The sequence below is a fragment of the Phocoena phocoena genome, chromosome 17 (assembly GCF_963924675.1).
Source record: "Phocoena phocoena chromosome 17, mPhoPho1.1, whole genome shotgun sequence".
NCBI classification, from domain to species: domain Eukaryota; kingdom Metazoa; phylum Chordata; class Mammalia; order Artiodactyla; family Phocoenidae; genus Phocoena; species Phocoena phocoena.
This window is the reverse complement of record NC_089235.1, coordinates 15,394,265-15,419,403: the sequence shown is the minus strand read 5'-3', so window position 1 is coordinate 15,419,403 and position 25,139 is coordinate 15,394,265. Positions and strand designations below refer to the sequence as shown.

The following is a 25,139-nucleotide window of genomic DNA, read 5'->3' as shown; positions in this document are numbered from 1 at the left end:
TATACTACCAAATGTAAAATAGATAATGGGAAGTGGCCGCATAGCACAGGGAGATCAGCTCGGTGCTCTGTGACCACCTAGAGGGGTGGGATACGGAGGGTGGGAGGGAGACGCAAGAGGGAGGGGATATGGGGGTATATGTATATGTATAGCTGATTCACTTTGTTATAAAGCAGAAACTAACACACCATTGTAAAGCAATTATACTCCAATACAGATGTTAAAAAAAAAACAACTTGTGCAACAGATAGCAAATTTTCCAGGGTCCTTCTTAAAAGCTTCGTTTAAATGAGGTTTGGTCTGCACTGAAAAGAAACATATTCATGAAAAGTAACTCACAGCTGATTCAGAAATCTGCTTTAGGGAAAGGTGAGCGGGGCGAGCGCATTATTATGCGGTAGCGGAGATTGGTACAAGGAGTAGACTCAGAGTTAGCGTTAGATTCACGGGGTGGGGAGAAGTTCTGAAGTCGTGGGATCCGAAGGATGCATGTTACATATTTTCTTACTTAGCTACTTCTCCTTTTTTTTGGCAAATGGAAACCTTGCTGTTTTCAAGGTCCTTTACTCACTGCATTGCTATGATGGGAGCATTCAGGTATACAAACCACAGAGAATCCAAATTAAGGTTCTTGTTTTCAGACACTGGGAACACCCCTGGAATATCAGCCACTGATTTCAGATTTGTTGTAAGTCATTTTACACCCACGCAAATTCCCTAGAGAGGAGTTCCCGTCTACATAATATTTCACATAGGGATCCCTTCTACTTCTGCAGGCTTTAGTAGTGAACAAGTGTATTTTCTCCTAGGTGATGTCACTCTTTCTCATCAGTATTCACGGTGGGAAAAAGTTTTACCTCACGAAATTTTTATAACTGGATTTTTGCTAATGAGTGGGAAAGTTAAGTGTGAATATAGCGTTATCATCTATCTTTGGTCTCCCTTGATGGATCCTCCTACGGGTTGGTTTATTTTTAAAATGGAAAGATAGCCAGTTTCATTCTTGCACTTAAATCCTCCTGTTTATTTAACAACTGATTATTGTAAAATTTTGTCAGGTGCTTCACTAGTACAGGAGAAGAGTAACTGACTGTCCCTGGGGTGGGGAGAGGATTGATCAGGGGACACTTGGCAGAGAAAGTAAAGAGAACAGAAGATGACTAGCAGGCCCTGGAGGATGTATAGGGTATCCTAGGCCTTCACTGTCCAGCATAGGAGCCACAAGTCACGAGTGGCTTTTGACCATTGGAAATGTGGCCTATCTGAATTGAGGGCCTATCTGAATTGAGTGCAGAATACACTCAGACTTTGAAGACGGAGTGCCCCCCTCCCCAAAGAAAAGATAAAATAGCTCATTAATAATTTTTAGAATATTGATTACACGTTGAAAAGATAACTATATTGAATACGATGTGTTAAAATACATTACTGAATTTGATTTCACCTGTTTCTTTTGACATTCACCGTCGCCACTAGACGGTTGGTGGTTCCCAGTATCTTCTGTTGTCTGTGGCTCTGAGCCAAGAGGACAACATGTGTAAGGCATTGGGTAGCAGTCTTTCTTGTAGATGAGACATCTGTGCCAGACACCAGGGGTCCACTCAGGAGCAGGGAGCTGTAGACCTTTCCCAGGCCCACAGTCTTCTAATCAGTAATCAGATTAGAAGCGGTATGAAGTCCACACCCCTTGGTAGGACATAAAAGCCCCTTTCATGACCTGGCTCTACCCTTCTAGCTGCCTGCCCCCCAGATTCTCCCCTACTCCCATGGTCTAACTTTGATGAACTACAGCTGATCCTTGTTATTTGCAGGCGTTATGTTCCATAAAGTCACGGCAGACACTGAGTTAGCAAATACGGAGCCATTGCTTCTAGGGGAGATACAGAGTTAGATTCCTGCGAGTCTCTGGTCATAACATTTTAGCTCTTGGATCAGTACATAGCCTTATTTTGAGTAGGTTTCTGTTTAAAGACACCTTATTTAATATATGTATTGTTGATTCATTAACACTGAACTTTTGGCCAACAGCTCTATTACTCATGCCTGAATTAAGCCTATATATATCAAGCTATATACTTTTATCCTCGATCTCATTTAATTTTTATACAAACCTGTGAAGTGAATATTATTTCTGAATTTTACAGACATGGAAACTGAAGCTCAGAAAGGTTAAGTACCTTTGCCAATGTTGCACAGCTAGGAAATGATGAGAGCCAAGAGCTGAGCCAGGCTTTCCATGACTTCAGGGCCGAGTGAAGGGATAGAGTTCAATAGGTCTGGTGTTGTCCTTGGGACATCTGCCTTTATTGGGAAGGGGTGGAGTTATAGCTCGTGGGCTACAAATTTACCCACATTGAAAGCTTCCGTGTCTATTTGATAGCCTAACCATTGAAATGTAGGCTAGGGGAGCATGTGCTCTGACTTACTGGGAGGAAAGGTGCAGAGCCACTGTGCGTGTTGACTGCGGTGGCCGAGGTGCGCTCTGTCTGCACCAGCTGCTTCTGTCTCACGAGCTCAGCAGACCCCTCACGCTCAGGGCACACCTTTTCTCTGCTTCCTAATTGGCTCGTTCATTGCTCCTTGTCCTTTATCCTCTTGTGGTTTCTTCCTCTGTGTCTTTTCACCTTCTCTCTCTGCGCACAGAACAGCTCTCTCTCACATATTCCACAGACTCTGAGAATCTACTAGACTCAGGCCATCACCTCTGTCTGTGTCTGGATAGAACTTTTGTGCCGAGCCGCCCCAGTAGACCGCTGGGCAGCCTGTCCATTGGGTGCCTAGATCAGGTGTCAGGGGAGCATTGCTATGGAGTCTTCAGTGTCAGGAGCTGGGTGAAAGCTTCCTCGTAACAGCCCATTGAGGGTCCTTAGGAAGGGCTGTGGGCATGGATGGTCGGGTTCAGAACAGAGTGCAGTGGAGTCTGGTACGACGTGGCATTTACCAAGAAGATCTGTGGGACTTCTTGTGGTTTTGTGTTTTTCACCTTTAAAAGCAGAAGACCAGTTTAAGTTCCCTGACTTTTCCACTTGGTTGTTTGTCGAGTTTAGTCTTTCATTTAGATAATAAGCCAGGATACATGTTTAGCAGAGCTAACCATTGTGGAGTTGTGTACAGCTACCTCTGCCAGGGTTGAAATAGAGTTTCTATAATGGCCCATTCCAGAGGCCTCTTCTGTCCTCCCTGGTTTGGTCTCCTGTCACCTCCAGATTATTTCAAGTGCCAGGTAACCTCAAGACAGTTGGAATTAGATTCTGGAGCATAATTTTCTAATGTAGTTGCTTGGAAATGTTATCAGGACACCTAGGATTAAGAAGGGGGAAAGACAAGGTAACAGATGTAAGTGGGAAGTTGTTTCTTGTACAAAGGGTTACTGTGAGCCGAATGTTCCAAAGGCAGAGAAATCAATCCAGTTATTGCCAGACACTAAAAACAGATGTTTCACTCGTGTAGAGGGTCTGGGCTGCGGGTATGGAGGTAAGCAGGGACGCCATTGAGCTTCTGGGGTCCTGGTACAGTCCTAAACGTCTAAGCCACCTGAGTTCAGTATAATTTTGTGCTTCAGGTGAGTGATGCAGTGTATTCACTGTTGGTCACAGTCAGAACCTGGAGGTTGTGGGACCAGTCTGAGGGCTGGAAATGACGCACAAATAAGCATGTGACAGTGACATAAGGACTCAAAAGGAAATTCAGGGAAAGGGAGAGCTCATCCTTCCTTGGTGATGCTGAGAGGAGAGAACGAAAAATCAGGTGCTTTCATATCATAGCATTGTAAGGTCATGGCTTTTGGTTCCTCTGTTCATATTGGGAGGTTAACTGCATGTGGGGTGTCGATCTTACCTGGCAATTCTGGTGTCAACTGTCTATCCCTCCCTTGATGTTACAGCTGAAGGTCTCCAGGGATGGACATTCCACAGACTTCAAGGATGATATGTTCATTTTTTTTCCAACGTTTTAACTAGACCGCTTCCTTGTACTATCATCAACAACTCTCCTGTTATGTATTTTGAAGTCCTTATTTAATGGTTTTTATTAGAAAGTTAAGGATTGTAGAAAGAGCAATCAGAGCTTGGTTTGAAACCTAGTGGTATAACGTGTAAGCTTTGAGATTTGGACAAGTCAGTTAACTTCTTTGAATCTGTTCTTTCCTCTGTAAAACAGGGGACAGTATCTGCTTTGTAGAGCTCTAAGAACTAAATAAAATAATATAGTGTCCAACACTTAATAATTACCAAATGCGTAAGATATTTCTTCTCTGTGAAATATCCCTTCAACACACGTAGTGTGTTTTCGTACCTGTGTATGTTTCATCTCCCCAAGTAGTTTATCCATGTACACACACATATAAACACACACACACACACACCCATACATACATATCCCTGCTTATTTAAACAAGTTCTTGGCTAGTGTCTGTTCCTTGACTAAATTCCCCAGGCACCTATTATCTCTTATCTTCCGGAGCAACATGGAATTTCATGTGTCTATTCAAATTGCAGATTTCTAATTTTTCTTTTCTTTTTGCATTTCTAAGAGTACATCTCTTGTTTTTTAGCATCCTGTCGTTTGCTTGATTCATATTAAGCTGGCAATCAGCTAAAATCCCCTGTGGCTATTATCACCTAAGTGGCCGCCATCTTAGCTTCCCCTATTTAGAACTTCATACAGTTTTTTTGTTTGTTTCAACCTCATTGTAAGAATCTACCTTTGTCTTCATGAGTAGTCATGCTGGTTATGAAGACCACGTAGTAACATGCTAAATTTTTTTTAATTTTTAAAAGATACAAAACTGTATGTTAAGATTATAACTTTAAAAATTATAGAGAAAAATCCTGGAAGGCAGGAAATATCTCCTTGAGAAGATGAGACCTACACAGGTAAGAAGAGCCGTATCTCCGCCAGGGGAAAGGAAGAGGCAGGGCTCAGGCTCTGGAGTCTCACTTCTACCACCTGCTGGTGGTGTTTGACCTTGGACATGTTATTTGATGTTTCTGTACTTCAGGGAATCATAATAATAATGACTTCATAGGGTTTTTGTGAAGATCAAATAAAATACAGATATAGCATAGTAAATGATGTTTCCTGTTTTGATGAAATAGCTTCAAACTCTAAAGTAGTTTGTAAAGCAGTTTATTCCATGAACATGAATTAAGTACTGTGTGGCAGGCATTCTGGTAAGGGCCTAATATAAAAAGATGAAACCTACTTAGTTTCTACCCCTCACAGAGCTTAAAATTTGCTAAGGAAAAAGACATAATTAAGATATATGTGGTTAATGGTAGTTATATAGGCTATTAAAAGATAGAGGAAGGGAATTTAATCTTGGGGAGAAGGTCATCTGAGCTAGGTTTTGAAAGATGAGTGGGAATTAGCCAAAAGGGGGAAAATCTATTTTTTGTTCCATGTGTAGCAAGCACAAGAAAAGAGTGAGAACTAGTGTGTGGTAGGTGAGGAACCCCATGCAGTTTATACATCACCAGGGCAAGCAGAATCAGCAGGAGCTGGCCCTGGAGAAATAGGCAAGGGCTAGACCATAAGGCATCATCTGTAACATTTGAGGCAGCAGAGACTTCATCTCAGAGGGAGTGGCGTCTACTAAAGATCTTGAGCCAGGAAATTAATTATCTGGAGGTAAGGAAGCTTACGTTAGATTTTCCAAGTAAGGTGAAGGCCCGAGCTAGAAGCAGTAATGATTATCTTAAAGACAAGGGGGGAGGCTTGAGAATACTTAAGAGGCAGAGTCACACTGATGATTTTATGGCGAGAATATAGGAGTTTAAGGATGATGTTCAGTGGATGGCGCTCTTTCAGGTGGGGCGGTTAGGGGATGAGAAGGAGGAATGGATGCGCTCAACTCTGTGCATTGAAACCTAGCTGGATTTTTGAGGTAGAAGCTTTGAGAGGTGAAGGCTGGAAAGAAAGATTTGGGAAACCTTGGGAATAGGTGATAACACCAAGGAGAGCATGCAGCCGCAGTTCTCAAGCCTTTTTGAACATTTGCATTACTTGGAGAGCAATGCATTACTTGGAAAGCAAAATACTGATGGTGTCCTGGTCGTGTGTGTGTGTGTGTGTGTGTGTGTGTACACAAACGTGTTTTTTTATGATTGTGGTAAAATATACCTAACATAAAATTTACCGTTTTAAATGTACAGTTAAGTGGCATTAAGTACCCCTTCACTTTGTTGTACTGCTGTGCATCTCCAGAACTTTTTCATCATCCTAAACAGAAACTCGACCGATTAAACAATAAGCACTCACCCCTCTTCCCACAAGGCCCTGGTAACCACAGTTCTACTTTCTGTTTCTATGAAATTGGCTATTCTGGGTTCCTCACATGAGTAGAATCATAATATATGGCCTTTTGTGTCTGACTTCTTTCACTTAGCATCGTGTTTTCTAGGTTTATCCGTGTTGTAGCGTGTATCAGTATTTCATTCCTGTTTAAGGCTGAATAATATTCTGTTGTATGTATATACACATTTGGTTCATTCATGCATTGATGGACATATGGGTTGTCTCCACCTTTTGGCTATATAAATGCCAAATATATATGCCATATATATATATATATATATATATATGCCATATATATATATATGCTGCTGTGAATACGGGTGTCCGTATATCTGCTGAAGTCCCTGCTTTCAGTTCTTTTCAGTATATACCTAGACGTGGACATGCTGAATCATGTGGTTATGTGGCGTTTTTTAAAAGCTCCCCAGGTGGTCTTCAGATATGCACCAGGGTTGAGAACCTATGATATACAGCAAGGCTGCTTAATCTGGAAGGTCCATAAGTAGTCTCACTGTGGGTTAGTGACATCTTAGGAGAATTGTATGCCTTATTTTGTTATCTATGTAGCTTTACTTTTTGGCTTTGGTCAGATTCTCAAAGCCATTCATAACTCCAAAGTGGTGCTAAGAACCACTGCAGAGTCTAATTTAATATAGACAGAGATTTGAATAGACATTTCTCCAGAGAAGATACGCAGCGGCCAAAAAAGCACTTGAAAAGATGCTCAGCATAGTTACTAGGGAAATGCAGATCCAGCCAACGAGACACCATTTCATGCCCAGTAGGATGGCTGTAATTTTTTTTAAAAATTAAATAAGTGTTGATGAAGATATGGAGAAATCGGAGCCCTCGGACATTGCTGGTGGGAAAATAAAATGGTATATTCACTTTGGAAAGCAGTCTGGCAGTTCATCAAAAAATTAAATGTAAAGGTGCTATAGACTCACCAATTCCATTTCTAGATTTATATCCGAAAAAACTAAAGCATATCTGTACACTTGCACACAGATGTCCATAGCAGCATTATTCATTCCTAAGAGCCAAAAAGTAGAAACAGCCCAGATGTCCCATCAGCTGATGAGTAGATAAATAAAATGTGGTATATCCTATATACATTGCAATATTTGGCTATAGAAAGGAATGAAGTACTCATACATGCTACAATATTGCGGAACCTTGAAAACATTATGCTAATTGAAATAAGTGAGAAACAAAAGGCCACATCTTACATGTTTCCATTTATATGACATGTCCAGATTAGGCACATACATAAAGTCAGAGGGTGTTAGTACTTCAGGGTGGGAGAGAGGAGGGAATGAGGAAGCATTGCATAGTGAGCGTGGGGTTTCCTGTTGGGGTAATGAAATGTTGTGGGATTAGATGTGGTGACGGTTGCACAATCCTGTGATTAGACTTAAACCGCTGAAGTGGATGTGTCAGAAGAGTGAATTGTATGGCTTCGGACTTACACCCCACTAAAGCTGTTAAACATAATTTTAAAAAACGGAAGAGAACCGAGGAGAGGGCTGGGCAGAAGAGGAGGCCTGGAGAACTCCAAAGAGGAAGGTCCCATGAAAGAGATGGAAGAAGAATTATGCAGTTTAAGGGGAGGCCCTATACAGGGTGGTGTCATGGAAGGCTCAGAACAGAGATATACCGGGAGGAATCCCTGGGGGGACGTGATCACAGTGACAGGCACAGTGGAAAGGCTAAGTCACATAGCACGGGATGCCAGAACTTATGTAGGCTTGGTATGCAAATGTCATGGAAGACGAGGCAGAGTCAGTGGAACGAGGTGGGAGGAAATGTAATTGTTTGGGATCATGAAGAGTGGAAGGGAATAGGCATAAACCACAGGCCTATATTCCCTTATCTGAATCTCAGAATTCAACAAACTCTGGAACAGGAAAGGTTTTTCTAACTCATTTAGCGGTAAAACCTGACTTGAATGGGTATGGAATGGCTTATAATCTTCATTTGTCCCACCTAGTGTGAATATTCATACATTTCACTGCAGAAATAATATTGAATTTGATTACAGAATGCACTCACAGGGCTCTGTGGGGTTATTATGAAATATGGAGTATGCCACGTTTTCTCTTTCTAAAATTAAAATATGTCTATCTCTCTGGATTCTAAATTCTGTGGCTCCCTAGTGTTTGGGGTAAGGGAGAACAGGCCTGTAGTCTTTGGGCAGGTCTGGATGTGAAGGAAAGATGTGAGACTGGATGGCTGCTGGAGAAAGATTCACACTCAAGGGATGGAAATGACCTGAGTGTGCTTATAGGTTAAAGTAGAAAGAAAAAGGGTGAACGGTTGGTAAAGAGAAGCTTTGTAGCAAAGTCTCAGAGAAGATGGGGAGGGAAATAGGAAATGGGGTTGGAGCAGTTAGTGTTTACAAGAGGAGGGATCACACATCCTCTGCGAAGCCAGGAGTGATGTTGAAGAGAGCAGTGGATTTCTGTGTAAGTGAAAGGAAGGGAAGTCGCATAAAATCAGGTTGATCGGCCATTTGCCCAAGTGGTAAAAGCTGGAAATAATTGTTGGGGTAAATAGGAGCTGAATGGAGAACACATAAAAGGATGGGCAGGCAGGCCTATGAGTCTAAGGCAAGTTGAGAAACCTTGAAACGTCTGAGGGGCCGTTCCGCCCTTAGCTGTGGGATTTTCTCTGTCGGGGCTTGGGTTCCTACTTATAGGAGTGGAGGAATCTTGGGATTAAGTTTTGCGGAGGGAACTCTGTGAGAAGAGATGCGTGAGACCCACCTGACGGTGGTGAATCCAGCGAGGTAGGGAGGGACATGCGATGAGCAGAAGGGCAAGGGACTAGAGTTCTTGATGCATGAAGACCGGTTACCAAGGAGGAAGACAGTAAGAAAGCTAGCATGCTAGGAAGCTGTGGGCCAGAAGTGGCTTTCGGGGGCCCCCAGTTCTGGGTGACAGCAAGGTTCGGGAGTGATCGTAGGGGCAGTGGCCGAAGTGCAGTGGAGGTGACCTCTGTTGGAGGTGAGACAGGAGGGCCTGTGAGGATTTCACAGAGATTGTGAGATCACTCCGGGTGGCGACCAGATGTGGCCTAGAGACGAAGAACTAATCAAATACCAACATCTTCAGTAAAGGTGGAAGATTAAGTGGCACACTGGTACATCTCAAGCCGGATCATGGATAGAGGGTGCTTTAAGACATGGGTTTCCAAGGAGCGGAGATTTTGATTCAAGGCCACCCTTGTAATTGAGCAGCGGCCTAGTGGCAGCTCTGAGGAAGGCAGAGGGGATGCCGCGCCCTCCTGTTCCTGGGACGAGCGTGATGAGAGGACAGGCAGCGTCTATGGGAATGGACTGTGGGGAGGGCCTGTCAGGAGGTACCAGAAAGGCTCCTTATACTGTTACTGGGTTAAGGATGTGGGCGAATTTCTTACTACAGAGTAAGACTTGAGAGGCACAGGAAGGACCGGTAGGATGGAGTAGAACTGCTATGGGTTGTATTTGGGAAGAAACACAAGACAGAAAAAGAAAACTATTTAGATGGTGACCAAATGTGAGAGAAGTTTCATCTCTGCCCCAATTCAAATACTGACTGAACACATTAAAATAGGAAGATAGTGAGGGATTTTCCTTTCCTTTTTTTAAATTGTGTTTTTGTAGGTGTTCACATTGTTTTAATAATACAAAGATACCGAGTAAATAATGTCATTGCGCTGGTTCGGACCTTCTAGTCTGCCAGTGTTAAGATTTTCAGAAAAGTACTCGTATTATCAAACATGATAGGTATGCTTTGTGTCACCTGCCTATCTGATAAACAGGTTATTTTTTTTTTTTCGAGTCATTGATTAAAAAAATCAACTAGACTGGAGAACCTCTCTTTGTTTGTAATAACCAGTTAACTAACACCCAGAATGTTATTCCACCGGCCTAGACTAACTCACCATTGTCTCCCAGCCCAGTAGTTCTAAGTGCTGCTCTTCCCTTCCAGTGGGCGCTGGACAGGCTTCAGCTGATCACCTGGGGTCGTTCTGCAGGGGGGTTCTAATTTCGTTGGTCTGGGGTGGAGCCTGGAAAGCCATGTTTTTAAAAAGTTTCTCAGGTGATTCATTATGAGCCACATCTGCTTTCATCTCTACAATAGCAGTAACTCAGATGCCTCACCAACCTGAATATGCTGTCTATGCCAGATCCCTGACTCCACATTCTTTTATTAAAGTAAACATGAAATGCTTATAAAACATTTGAAAAATACTCAATTATTAGTAATCAGTTTAAATTAGAAAATAATGTCGTGCCATGGTCTTCAAATTTGCAAAGCATTTTTAAAAATCATAATATTCATTATTATTGTGAATTCTGGTACGATGGGACCTCACATACCCTGCTGAGGTGATTAGAAATTAGTACAGCCTTTTTGGAAAATAATTTGACAGTAAATATAATAGCTTTAAATATGGGCACACCGTTTGATCTGGTAATTACATGTCTGAGACTATTGTATTGACTATTGATGATTAATTAATCAGATATGTGGATCAGTACTTACATAAAAGATAGTCATCACAGTGTTATTTATGGTGGTAAAAAATGGAAGCAAACTAAATGATTATAGAAAATGTTTAAATATATTATGGTACTTTCATATGATGGAATATCATAGAGCCATTAAAATTATGTTTATAAAGACATTTAATACCATGGAAAAATCTTAGAAATAATAAGGGCATCTATAAAATTGTACATGCAGTTTGTGGCACACACACACAGACACAGTACATTTTTTTTTGATTTTTATTTTATATTGGAGCATAGTTGATTAACAGTGTTGTGTTTCAGGTGTACGGCAAGGTGATTCAGTTATGCATATACATGTATCTATTCTTTTTCAAATTCTATTCTTATACAGGTTATTACAGAATATTGAGCAGAGTTCCCTGTGCTATACAGTAGTTCCTTGTTGGTTATCCTTTTTAAATAGAGCGGTGTGTACACGTCAGTCCAAAACTCCCAATGCTGAGCAGAAATTTTTTTAATTTAATGGTTATTCTCTGTGTGGTAGGAATACATGCAATATATTCTTTAGCATTTTATGTTCTAAATTTTCTACTACGAGCATGCATTACTTGTATTAAGAAAAAATAATAAAACTTTAAAAACAAAGTTCTTATCTCTTTAGCAGAAAGTAGGAGGACAATTCATGTGGGGTGAATCATTAGAGAAGTCATTCTTGATCGTAATAGTCGCCAGTTTGTTTCCTAAATATTTGTAAACCATCCATTTACCTGTTCCACAACTCTGCAGGTTATCAGTATCAGGCCTAATAGCTTGTGGGGCTTGTTGTTGTCGTTTTCTGGTTTTTTGTTTTTAATAAAAACTGCTTTATTGAGATACACTTCATGTAACGTCAAATTCACCCTTTGAAAGTGTCCGGTTCAGTGGCTTTTAGTTTATCCACCAGTTGTGCAGCCATCACCACTATCTAGTTTCAGAACATTTTCGTCAACCCGAAAAGAAACCCTGTGCTCGTTAGCAGTCACTCCCCCTCTGCCTTTCCCCTTAGCCCCTGGCAACCACTAATCTTGCTTTCTGTTTCTGTGGATTTGCTTATTCTGGATGTTTCCTATAAATGCACTTGTACCATATGTGGCCGTTTGCAGTATCCTGTTAGCAAGCCTTCAGCCCCTCCTCCCTATGCTTCCAAACCTGTGGTGGGTACCACTACCCTAACTGTGGTCTGACCACCTCTGGCTGAGACCTTTCCACTGTGCCTGTGGTTTAGTAAGTCAACAGGGACTGCTACTTATTCTAGCATTTAGGGTTTTCTATATTCTGACGCTCCAAAGTAGATGCTTACTAAATACGTGGTGAATACGTGAATTCAGTGAATAAAATGTACTCTGCCTTACCTCTCCCTTTCCTTTTTTGTCAGAGCAGATTATTAATACTGTGAGTTAGTCAGATTTCAGGTCACCTATGGGACAAGAAACTTTCTCCCTGCAGCTGATGGCAGTGGTTGGCGAAGCTCAGCAGGCCTCAGCGTCCGGGCTTGTTAGACCCCGCCCGCCGCCAGGGTGCGTCCTTCAGGCCGGCTGGGTGGAGCCGGAGGGTGCGTTTCCCACAGCTCCCGGGTGGCACTGGGGGAGGTAGGGTGCAGCCAGCACCATAACCAGGGCCTGACAGCATCCTGGGGGGAGAAGAGATTGGGTGAGGATGGAAAGACCCAGAGCCCTCCAGCTGTCGAGTCACATGGCCGTGTGGTCACCCAGCATCTCTGGCCTGACCGTGCTCTCTATTAAGCGCACCGCTTTGGCACCCTAGGGTCCTGCGACACCCTCACCACCACCCCAGCTTCCCTTTGAAATGTAGTACCCCTTCTTCAAAACCCAACTCGGCCCATTCGTCAGACCTTCGCCGAGGCTCCCCACGACAAGAAGTGATTTCTCTTCGCGAGCACTTTGTGTTTTTCGTGTGTGCCGGATCCCGCGTTAGTTTACTACATACTTGTTTCTTCTTCCTAAATCTTTGATTTCTTGAGATTAAGTTCTGTTTCTTACTCCGTGATTGTATTACAGTGTCCAGAGAGCCCAGTAATTTGCTCTCGGCAGCTACTCAATTATCAGCGCAGTTGAACATCAGAAGGAAAGAAATGCAAATAGATTTTTAAATTAAAATCCTATAATTTAGGTTATATTTTTAATACCAAGAAGAGATCTTTATTAATTAGAAACTTAACCTTATATAACATTTAATTGTCCGGGGCCCAAATATGTTTTTGCCCTAAGTAATAGTCATTACTCTGGATTTCACAACATTGCCTTAAAACACCAAACTAAAGAAGTCATATGCCTGTGTTATGAACATACATATATAATGTGTTGTGATTTCTCTGAGAGCTCAGTTTTGTCTACATCATTTATCCTAACTGGAGCCAGGGTTTGAGTTTCAGCTTAATGAGTTCTCTTTTTTTCCCCCGATACCAAGCAAAAGGAATATAATAGTTACCTGTATCTGAGGTATCAAGCAATTACCTTAATTTCTTTCAAGTTTTCATTTCATGCTTATTAACTTGCCAGTTATGGTTAAATAAGGTGCAGCAGCCTTACAGATTTTTATCCATAGCTGTAGGTTTTACAAAAACAATGATTCTTCACGCTCTCAGTGCAAACACATTTTTAGGACTAATTGAAAAAAAAAGGTACAGAAGGACACATTCTCCAATAGGAGGAAGTTGTTTTAATCTTTTCAATGCCTGTTTGAGACCACCCTGATCTAGTCCATTAAATTATTATTTTTAACGCCCTTTAAGCTCATTTGGGTTTAAATTTGTATTAACTACCCAAAGGGTGATTAGAAGAAGCTCAATTCTTGAGTCCAGTTATAACTTTAGTTCCCCAAAATGCAGTAGCTCTGCATCTGGAGCGGGAAGGAGAAAGCCCTCCATTGACAGCTCTCCAGGACAGCTCTGCTCTTACAAAATCTGGCAAATCGAGAGGGCTCCCTAATTCTCCACGCCCCGATCCTGAGGTCAGAGAATTGGGCTCCGTTGTACAATCGCAATACTAACAATATGATTGCACTTCTACTGAGAGCTGTTTGTGTTCCAAGTTTGAAACTTAAGCTGAAGTACAAATCTCTCCTAAACTCAAGTATGGTTAGTTTCGATAATTACTAAAATCCAGTGTTTGAGAGTGAAGAAAATGGTTAAAGTAAGTGTTTTGGCTTATAAGTTCAGGTGCCAAGGTAATTTTTAAATTCTTTTCAAATAATGAATTCTTGTAAATAACTTTCTAAATTCTAGTAATTCTCAGTAAATCATTCTGTAGGTATGTGTTATTTGCAAATAAAAATGCCTAATTTGGCTTATTTTTATAAGAACAAATTGGATTGGGGGAAGGGGGACCTGTTGATCCAGAGCTGCCTTTTTTCTATTTTTGATGGCAACCATTGCCTCATAGCAAATACTGTTTGGAGTTATTGTAACAATCTGACGAAAAGAAAGTTCGCCAGAATTTGTATGGTGAAAAAATGAATCGGAGGTCCCCCCACCAAACCAGGGTTTTCCTCCTTGCTCACTTTCCACTTCTGTGGAAGAGAATAGGGAAAGAGCATTAAAAAGTATTCCAGAAAAAGACTTCTTATATGCGAGACATAATTTAAACTGCCCCAAGGAGCTGTATAACTGTGATCCTTTTTTCTTCTCTAACCACAGACATTTCATTTGGGTCCTAAACATTGTCCCTGGGACATGCTTAAAAGTTTTGCCCCTGCTTTGTGTGTTCTGTTTGACTGGAGACAAAGAATGCTTGGAAAACGCTAGGAAAGCTTGGAGTGAAATGAGTGTGAATGAGAAAAGGAAAGAGAGTGTCTTCTGTGGCATCTCTGGCGCCTAGAACCTGGCGTGGGGGACAGCAGTGTGGGCCTGCCTGGCCCATCAGGAGAATGCCCTGGACCCTCACTGGGAATGAGGCAACTGAGGATGCAGAAGAAAGAAGCGTTATCTTAATCGCGTGTCCTATGGGCCAGGGAACAAGTAGAAGGGAACCTCGAATTCTTCCTAGTGGAATCCATGAGGCCTGCATAAAGAAGATGGCTTTTCAGCTGAACTTGAAAGAGAAGATTTTCCTGAGGAAGCGCGATTTGAGTAACCTTTGCTGGAAGGTTCTTGTGATTTGGACATTGTTCTTGCTTTAGAAGAGTCGCATCTGTGGGAGAGAAAACATGAGAAAGTTACAGAAGTTAAGACTAGGATACAGTAATGAGTCCAGAATGACCAAGAGCCTCCATCTTTCTTATTTAGAAGAACTTGGGGTAGATTTGGAGAAAATATAATTTGGTTGTAATAGAGTTTCAGTAGTTATAGAATACTGTTACAGAATATCCTTTGACTGGTAAAAGGAAATAATTTATACTTTAAATTTCATTGCAAATACCTGTAAAAGGGGGTCCAATTTCTTATTTCATTCACTTTAGGCATTTTTCGTGCCACTTACCATATTTTATGCAATATGCTTCCTGAAAATAAGCATGTTAACAATTTGTATGTTTTAATTTGCATCCTGGAGAGCCTGGTTATTTAAAGGAATCTCTGGTTTGCTTGTTTTTGTTTTCTTCCAGTGGCACGGGCCGGGTCTCCTTCCCTCCCTCCCTGCCTCCCTCTCCCTTTCCTTTCTGCCTTTTGGTAAACTCATTAAAATCTGATGTGTTAATGAAAGGAAACTTGGAAAATGCAAACATTAAATTATACCCACAGTGCTTGTTGAAACAATTTAACTGCTAATACATTGGTGGATTCTAATTTTTTTCTATAAATTAATTTTTCTCTTTAACTGTAATTCACCATCAGCTTAGATTGTTTCATAAGCATTTACATGGTATTAAATTCAACCTATAATATCTTAACATTTATTAAATAAGCGCTTACTAGATGCCAATCATTGTTCTATGTGCTTTACATTTCATGCTCTCAACAAACTTATAAAAGTATGTATTAGTATTTCTACAGTTTTAGAAATGAGGAAACTTAGGTCCAATAGGTTAATTAGCATAATTAGCACAACTAATATGTGGTATTCCGGGCATTCCAAACCTGAGTTGACACCAGAGGATGTGCTCTTAGCCATTGCATTGTATGACTTTTCCTGAATTTTGTTTTAATGGTTGCATAATAAAGAAATTCTATTATGGATCTTAGAGTTCTGTTAGAAAGGTGTCACTCTATCAAGAGAGAACTTTCCTGACCACCCAGGTAAATTGGCCCTCCTCACCCCCATCTGTTGACACGTTGTACTATCCTAGCCCTACATATATATTATTTATATAGCTCTGATCACTACCTGATATGGTATATTTTATTTGTTTCACTGTTTCTCTTATGGACAAAAGACTTGGTCTGTTTCGTTCATTGCCGTATCCCCCAATTCCTAGAACCATGCATGGCATGTAATACATATTCAGTTAAACTTATTGAAGGATTTCATGATCTATGCTTTCAGGTTAGCTTTGCATAAATTCTCATTTTCATAATCAACTTTCATTGGGGCTGAAAGGCTGGAACTGACCACATGATCTGTATTTCCCTCTATAAATCACAAGAATGCTAGGCTCCAAGTGCCCCAGGCTGGTGGGCAATGCAGAACACCCCACACTTCTGCACAGCAGGGACGTTGCATGCCTACCAAGAGCCGGCTTCTTGTCCAGACTGGTTTATGCTAGTTGTGCTTGTTATTGTAATCACATAATTTTATTAAATATTATGTAACTGATTGTGAGTGTGAAAAGGTACATACGTTTCTATAAAAACTAAGATGAATGGTTTGAAAAACCTCAGTCAGATGGACCAAAATTGCTTCCAAATAGGTATACGCAACACATCTGTAAAAGACTGGGAAAAAATAATGAAAATCTATACCTCATAAGCACTTATAAGAACTCTAAGTGTCTGTGAGTTCTAGCTCTTTTATTTTATTATTTTTATTTATTTATTTATTTTTTATTTTTGGCTGTGTTGGGTCTTCGTTGCTGCGCGCAGGCTTTCTCTAGTTGCAGCAGACGGGGGCTACTCTGCATTGCGGTGGCTTCTCTTTGTTGTGGAGCATGGGCTCTAGGCACACGGGCTTCAGTAGTTGTGGCTCGCGGGCTCTAGGAATGCGGGCTTCAGTAGTTGTGGCTCGCGGGCTTAGTTGGTTCGCAGCATGTGGGATCTTCCCGGACCAGGGCTCGAACCTGTGTCCCCTGCATTGGCAGGCGGATTCTTAACCACTGCGCCACCAGGGAAGCCCCTAGCTCTATTTCAGATAAACAAAACTTGGAAATAGTAGACAGTGCCTTAATGATAGGTTTGATTTATGTGAGAAAGACAATATGAAACCCCAATGGAGACTGATACTCAAATATATGATGTTTAAAGTTAAAACGAAATGATTTAACTAGTAGGTATCATTTTCTGTAATTGCTCTTGATGACTGCCTTTTAAAATTAACCAGTTACTACTTCTGATTCCGTAGGAAAAAGAAGACTTTTACTATTTTGAATGAAACTCAGCATTCTTGGTGTGCCAGAGAAAATTCCTAGCTGGTTTTATTACTTCAGTAACTTCATAATAAATTCAGTAATAACGGTAATGTTTCATTTTTCTTCAGGGAATAATCGCTTATGAGCTGAGGCAGGATTTCCTTTCTGCAATAGAACATGAGCTTCAGCAGGACAGGGGCTTTGTCTGTTTTGTTCCTGGCTCTATCCATGTCTACAACAGTGCCTGGTGCATTAATTATTTATTGAATGGATAGATGAATGATGCTAGACATTTTTTATAGTATTTTGAATTTTACAATGAAACTACTATATTTTTGGCAAAAAGTACTTTTAAATTACATATTCAGTGTTTATCAAATTAAGTTAAAATATGCTGCTTTCTATAACTTACATAAGTTTACGTTTCTCACTTCAGTGAAAGTAATTAAAGAATAGGAGCCTCAGTGCTCACGTTGCAGTGGTTAAGAATTGAGGAGGTGTTTGGATTCACTTATGAGCTCTAAAACTTCCTAACGATGTGGCCTCAGTCAGGTTACTGTAGCTCTTCTGTACCTCAGCTTCCTCATCTGTAAATTGGTGATAATCATAGATTGTTATGGGAACTAAAGGTCTACCTATGTGTAAAGTACTAGAGAATACCTGCCAAGATGGTAAGCACTCAGTAAATAGCTGTTATGATTACACTCGAGCGTGACTCCTGACCTGTCAGTTATTATCTGAGCAATTTGAGCAAATTACTTATGGAAACAGGTCAGAGAGGTTAGATAATCTGTAAAGGGTGAGGGTGTGCGTGCGTTTGTGTGTGTGTGTGTGTGTGTGTGTGTGTGTGTGAGAGAGAGAGAGAGAGAGAGAGGGTGTGTGTGTGTGAGAGAGAGAGAGAGAGAGGGTGTGTATGTGTACACGCACATATATAAAAAACATTAAAATGTAGGTTTTTAAACAAGAAAAGTGCTTAACGCTTAATAAGTAGTAAATGTTAGCAAAAAGCAGCAAACAACATATTATACTGTGGGAGAAGATTCTCATTTATTTACTTAAAAACTTTTTACAACTGGAATAATCAAAAATACTTTTTACGTAGGTATAGACTGTCTTGCCCTGGACATCTCTGTAAGTTTTTCTCATAAATTAGGAAGGTTTTTTTGAAATCTCAAAGAAGTTTAAAATGGGTTTCAGAATTAAGAAAGAGAATTGAGTTTTAATCTGGAGAAGTTTATGAAACTCTAACACAAGCACTACATTGTGGTTCTTAGTTGGATGACTTCTTTCCAGAATGCCAAGCCTTTGGTGAAAAATGGTTTTCCAGATATTTAATAGGGACTAAGTACACCCGGCTTGAAGGGGCGAGAAGTGCTTACATTATGCAAGGAATGCAGTTCTTCCCCTGGTGTTTCCTCATCTGAGGCCTTGTTAAAACCTAGTCTTGCTATTCCTGGCTGGATTAGCACCGGCTGACGTCGTTGGGTGTAGAAGCGGCCCAGTGACTGGCTATATTAAGGAACTTAGCCTGTGAGAATTCAGAAAGTGGAAACCATCTTATGCCACTGATGTCAGACTAGACGTTTCCTCCTCCCCCCCGCCCCGTTGGTAATGATAGTTTAGAACAGCTCTCTGCTACTGACATATCCTGCACCGAATTTTGCTAAGATAAGACTTTCAGAGAGGATTTTTCCTTCTTTACGAGAGATGGAGATTATGGAAATGTTACAGCAAAATATTTGTGTAACCAGCGAAAATGAATTTAGCCATTTATTTTATTATTGCAGCATGTGTTAAAGAGTGGCTGCCGCCCATTTGCAGCCTAATGTGTTTATTACAGTCTTCCCAATGGCATCTTGAAGTGTCTTTTAGCTAAAAAATTCATGAGGATTATTGGCTTTCAGTCAGAAAATGGAATATGTCTTCTAGTTACTGTCTAATATACCACTTTAAGGCTATTATACAAAAGTAAATCTGAGAGTGGGGCATATTAAAAAGGAGGGAATTTTTAGCTTAAACATTTGTCTCTACGCAGTTATTATGTTCCCGTGGAGTGAGAAACAGCATAAGAGAAGGTAGGTGTTGAAGCCATTTTACTTGGAGAAGAAGAGATGCAGTTGTAGTCTGTGGTATTTTCTGAAATCCTGTATCCAACTGGAAACTGTTAGTGTTTTATTTTGGAAAAATCATCTCCTAATAATAGTATGTGTTTGACTTATTGAAGTTAATTTAAAAAACCACGTGTACAGTAAGTTGCTCAAAAGTAGTGAAGTTTAACTGAGAATTTGTTTCCGATAAGATGCCCTTTATTCTGGATTTGTATGAAGGGAATCTCCTAAAACTTTGCAACTTAACTCTTGTCACTGTATGAATTAATGTGCAGTTTTATGAAAATACACACTGTAATGTGTGGGGTAAACTAAAATTTTATCGTATGAAAAGCAAGGAACAAAATAATATCATGTAAAGATGAAGTTAAAAGTAACACTTCGGGGAAAATAATATATCGTTTTACTAACAAAAATTTACTTTTGAAATATTGAATAGCCTCTTCTATCACTGTATTAATGCATTACTTGTCTTGTCAGTGGGAAGAAAGAGGTTTTTTTTCTGTGTGCTCTCATCCCTGCATTCAGTAAGTCTTCAGAGTTCTGCTTACGTTGTGTTTGTATGTATGATGCTCTTTGTTTGCTTGTTTGGATGAATCAACGATACGTCCTTGCATACAATCTGTATACTTACTGCATGGAAGATTTTTTTAACTCTTGCCAAGAGTTGGGGTCTTGCCAAAATATTGTTTGCTTTGGGTAGTTTTGTTTAGTTGACACTGTTTAGAAAGTGGTTTTTCCCCTCCCTTGTCTTCACTGCTGTATCATCTAACTGACGTCCAAGGATTGGCCCACTCCCTATTTTCTACTTTTCTCGGGCATCTACATCCTAAAAGCACATTGTGTATATTTTAAAAGTAGATACTGTGTTTTTTTAGGCTTATCAGAGTCTGACCCAGAAATTTTGCTTCTGTAACATAAAGGGATCCTCCTGGAACACAGTATATTCTGAGGAAGAAATTGTTTACAGTTTAGAATGAACAGATGTTTTTACTTGTGATAAAGAAATAATGCATGCATCTAACTTTTGAGGTGGACTTCTGAGCGATGGAGGACCCTAAAAGATTATCCTTTCATAATCAATTTAATAGAATAGAAATGGAAAAGTGCTTAAGTGAAGATGTATGTGCACTTTTAATATTACTTGAGTATTTCTTAGTCTTGCAAAGTTTGTGAAGAATCAGACCACAGAGTACACAACAGTGTCATCTGTCTCTTGTAAAGAGAGTTCTGGAAGGCCTTAGAAAGTATAGAAGCATTTCTGGTCTCATATCAAGAGCTGGATGATTTATCAGGCAGTTCCTCCTCACGTAGGTGTTGATAAGAAAAGTTGTTCCAACAGCTTTGTATGTCATTTCATTATAAATTTCATCTCAAAGTGAGGTGAGGAATTTCAGAGCGGGCCTAACTTTTTAAAAATATTTCTTGAAACTGGCAATAGAGATCTGATGTTTGATCACTTATTATGTTTGGAGTTCAGCAACAGCATTATCCTTATTTCTTCTTTAACTGAATTTGTTCAGCATATAAAAAATCTGACAGCCTTATAGGCCTTGTTTGGAAGATGGCCAATACTGATAAAAGATTAAAATGTACATTATCATTTACATAAATTCTGGATGATTAACTAATTTTAATGGCATGAGGCTGTATTGTGAGCAACAGCTTTGTTACCTTATAGGCTACATCGGTGAATTTCATGCAAGAAGAGTGCATTTTTTAGCTCTATTGAGGGTTAACATTTTGTTTTTCTTTCTGTCATTATGCTAAGGATTTAACTGGCATTATTCACACACGTACCCGCTCAGAATATTGCTAATTTAAGAAAATCAAACATCAGTTCTTGTGGCTGTAAATCTTTCCTCTGTCTAGTTCGTACAAGTTGATATCAGAGGATGTGAGGGAAGATGTGCTGTCACAGTGAAAGCAGAGCTATTGTTTGGTTCTAGATAACAAGAATGGACAAATTGGAACTTCTTTTCCAGTCTTGTCCTTTCACACACACTCCCCGCTCCACCCAGCATCTGGTAGAAACTGGCTTGTTCTCTATGACTGTCATTTCCCATCAGTTATGACCCAGGAGTTTACTTGTGTCATTTTCAGTTTTTGTGATTTACATTGAACTCTTCAGAATTCAGAGTGAAATGCTCCAGAACGTTAATTTCATGTGAATGTTGAAAACATGCAGACCTTTTAAGAAACTATTAGTTTAGACCTGCTCACAAAATAAAATGTCTAAACCTTCAATGCTGCCCTTCTGTATTCTCCATCTCCTTCCTTTTCACTGGAAATTAATATGTAACTTTGATCTACAAAAATCCATTAAAACTCATCTATCTATACAGTTTATTATTTAAATTAATTTTTATTGGAGTATAGTTGATTTACAATGTTGTGTTAGTTTCAGGTATACAGCAGAGTGAATCAGTTATACATACACCTATATTCACTCTTTTTTAGATTCTTTTCCCATATAGGTCATTACAGAGAATTGAGTAGAGTTCCTTGTGCTATACAGCAGGTCCTTATTAGTTATCTATTTTATATATAGTAGTGTGTATATGTCCATCCCAATCTCCTAGTCTATCCCTCCCCCCAGTTTAGTTTATTTTCGATGATTTTTCTATGTGTACATGCACCCTGGAAGCCATAGATCTATCTGTCTATCTGTCCCTGGTTTTTATGTGTTACTTGGGTGGGAAAAAAATTGACTCCCCTAGCACGCACGCACACACACACGCACACACGCACGCACACACGCTCGGGCGTGAAATACTAACACTTGCTGCCAGCTGAGCCTCCACAGGGCGTTAAGAACATCAGAGCAGTCTAGGTTAGAGCCCCTCAGTTCTTCTCTTTGAGAACCTCACTGATGAGGTTCCTGTCCTTTGTTTGGTTCATCCACTGAGGAGCAGGGCTTAAATCCACGCGTCTGCTGTAACATCACATCTACTTCTGGCCCCGTGGCAGGCCGGAGGGAGGCGCCAGGAGCCGTCCACTGCCTGTCACCACCTTCCCCAGCCTCCTCCTCTCCCTGCTCCAGCACTAAATTCACTTTTTCCTTTTTTTCTCCGTCTGAGAGTCTGTCCTTTTTTTCCCTGGGAGATGAGCAGTGATTCAGACAGGGCATCCCCAGCCTGATGGCTGCAGCTGGCAGAGGGCATCCGCCTGTCCCCAACTTGGCCAGTGACTGCAGACCACCCCCACCCCCAGTCCTTTTTCTTCCCTTTGGTGGTTTAAAGTTTGGTTAGCAATGTGTCCTGGGCATCCATAGCCTAGGAAAGTTGCTCAGAATAGAGGACATATGGGGCAGACACAGAAGAACAAGCAAGAATGTTTGAAAAGCTGAAATTTTTAGGTTTTGAGGAAGTGTGTTTAAGGTACCATCACATAAAAATAAAAGGGGAAAGTTGGCGTTTAAATAACTTAGTTCAAGCAGAAAATAATGATTTTTTAAAAATATTTATTTTATTTTTGGCCGCGTTGGGTCTTCGTTGTTGCGCACAGGCTTTCTCTAGTTGTGGCGAGCGGGGGCTACTCTTCGTTGCGGTGCGTGGGCTTCTCATTGCGGTGGCCTCTCTTGTTGCGGAGCACAGGCTCTAGGCGCACGGGCTTCAGTAGTTGTGGCGCGCGGGCTCTACAGCGCAGGCTCAGTAGTTGTGGCACACGGGCTTAGTTGCTCTGCGGCATGTGGGATCTTCCCGGACCAGGGCTCAAACCCAAGTTCCCTGCATTGGCAGGGGGATTCTTAACCACTGCGCCACCAGGGAAGCCCAATAATGAGTTTTAAAGCTACAAATGGAGTGGTTTGTGAACCAGACTTGGGTAGATACAAGTAAAACATAAACAGTCTGCTCAAATGGTTTTAGTGTGCTTGGACCAGAACCCGGGCGCTCCTGCCTTCACGCCTCATTTCCATCCAGTCCCTTGTTGAAATGCATCAGCGCTGTCCCTTCATGCAGAGTTACAATTATTAGATATATGTTTTGGGAAAAATAAAAGTAGGTGATGCTGATGCTAATGTTAAACCCCAAACTGAGTATATACGACTTAAAGGAAAACAGTCACTTATTTTACTTGTCCGTTGAGAAGCTTTCTGAGCTTTCTGATAGTATTCAATACTATACTTTTTAATACTTTTGGTGGGGGGGGTGGCCATTTTTATCTACAGACTTATCACGTATACCTACTATATAGGGTATTTTGTTACATTTCAGGGGCTATATTTTGATGATAAAAATTTACCTAAATTTTTTTGATTTATAGAAAGCTGCTTCCAGGGTGAAAATCCCCTAGGTTGTTTGTTGAGAGCTCACTCGCGTTCCTTCTTGGATCTCACCTGTTTTTCCTTGTTGGAGTTTTTCCTACATAAATTTCTCTCTCTCACCTTGTTTTTTCCAGAGAGAGACATCCCTTCTCACGGTCCTCACACGCTGAGCCTGACGCACAGTGGCGGGCAGGCAGTCTTTGAATGAACAAATGATATTTAGGTGAGGGGGAAGGAGTCGAGCATGGGGGCCAGGCAGTCCGGATCTTGCTTCTCCCATCTGACCCGTGATTCCATGATTAGAGGAAGAATGGCTGTTTTGATGAGGCGACCCCTTGCCATAACTCAGTGGTTAAGAGTGTGTAAGCCTGTGTGTCAATCCCACTTCTGCCCTTTGCTGATCCACTCAACAGCCTTGTGCTATAGATGCTAATGATTATCCCCATTTTACAGAAGAGGTAATCGAGGCACGAGAGGTAACTTCTTCTTAAGGTCCCACAGCGAACCAACTGGTGGAGCTTGGATATGTGTCCTGGCTTCTTTGCTCTCTTGCTTCTCATAGTCTGTCTTTGCTGATTAAATTATATCTGTAAATTGCTTGGTGTAGAGTAAATGCTAAATGCACAGTAACTAGATACAGTTTACACCTATCAGCCCAAACTTGTGAGTACAGCACAGGACCTTGGGACGAGTTACATTGCTCCCAGCAGCAGGAAGCTCTGGCACTACCTTTCAGAGTTGTCCCCTCCTGATGTGACCTCTTGAATAGAATGTAATTGGCGCCACCTCCCTCAACTGATACAGTGTCTCTTCATCCTCCTTACACGGGATTCCTCAAAAACAAGTTTAACTCCTCTTCCCCGCCTGGATCAGAGTTGAGGCCAGAAAAAATGAGTGTAGTGAACCTGAGCGCCCAGATCCCAGCCTGGGGAGCAGCCGGGCAGTTGGATGGCTGTGTGGCTGTGCTGCCACCATTGGAACTGGGTGGTGCTCTCTTAGCCCACCTTCCTCTTTGTCCTTGCTCTCGATGAACCTGTTACTCTATGGCATCTTCTATAAGTTCTTGACCTTCTACTGATAAGGCACGTCCCTCTGATTTTTCCAGTCTGGAAAGCATGAAAAGCCACTGCAGGAAAAGAAAGAGGGCGAAGGTAGTTTTTGAAGCCCGGGGGACAGAAGATGGGGAAATGGCATAGAATTAGAACTCTAGGAGAGACTTGTAAATGCTGACTTAAACCTTTGGGGCTGTTGCTTTTCTTTTGCTGAGCGGTTAGTAAGCACCTTAAGTAACACCGTCTTCCACTTCCTCAAAATCTTTTCTAGTCCCTTTGCTTGGAACTTAAACCTCTGTCACTCTTGTTATTTTGCATATTTCAATGTTATTTTTTTTTTTTTTTTTTTTTTTTTTGGTGGTACGCGGGCCTCTCACTGCTGTAGCCTCTCCCGCCGTGGAGCACAGGTTCCGGGCCCACAGGCC

General features: G+C 41.0%; 1 protein-coding gene across 2 annotated transcripts in view; it reads left to right on the top strand.

The window, feature by feature from the left end:
- The window catches only part of NCOA2 (nuclear receptor coactivator 2), a 271,096-nt gene that overhangs the window by 149,205 nt on the left and 96,752 nt on the right, over positions 1-25,139 (top strand). The gene's annotated exons all lie outside the window — the stretch shown is intronic.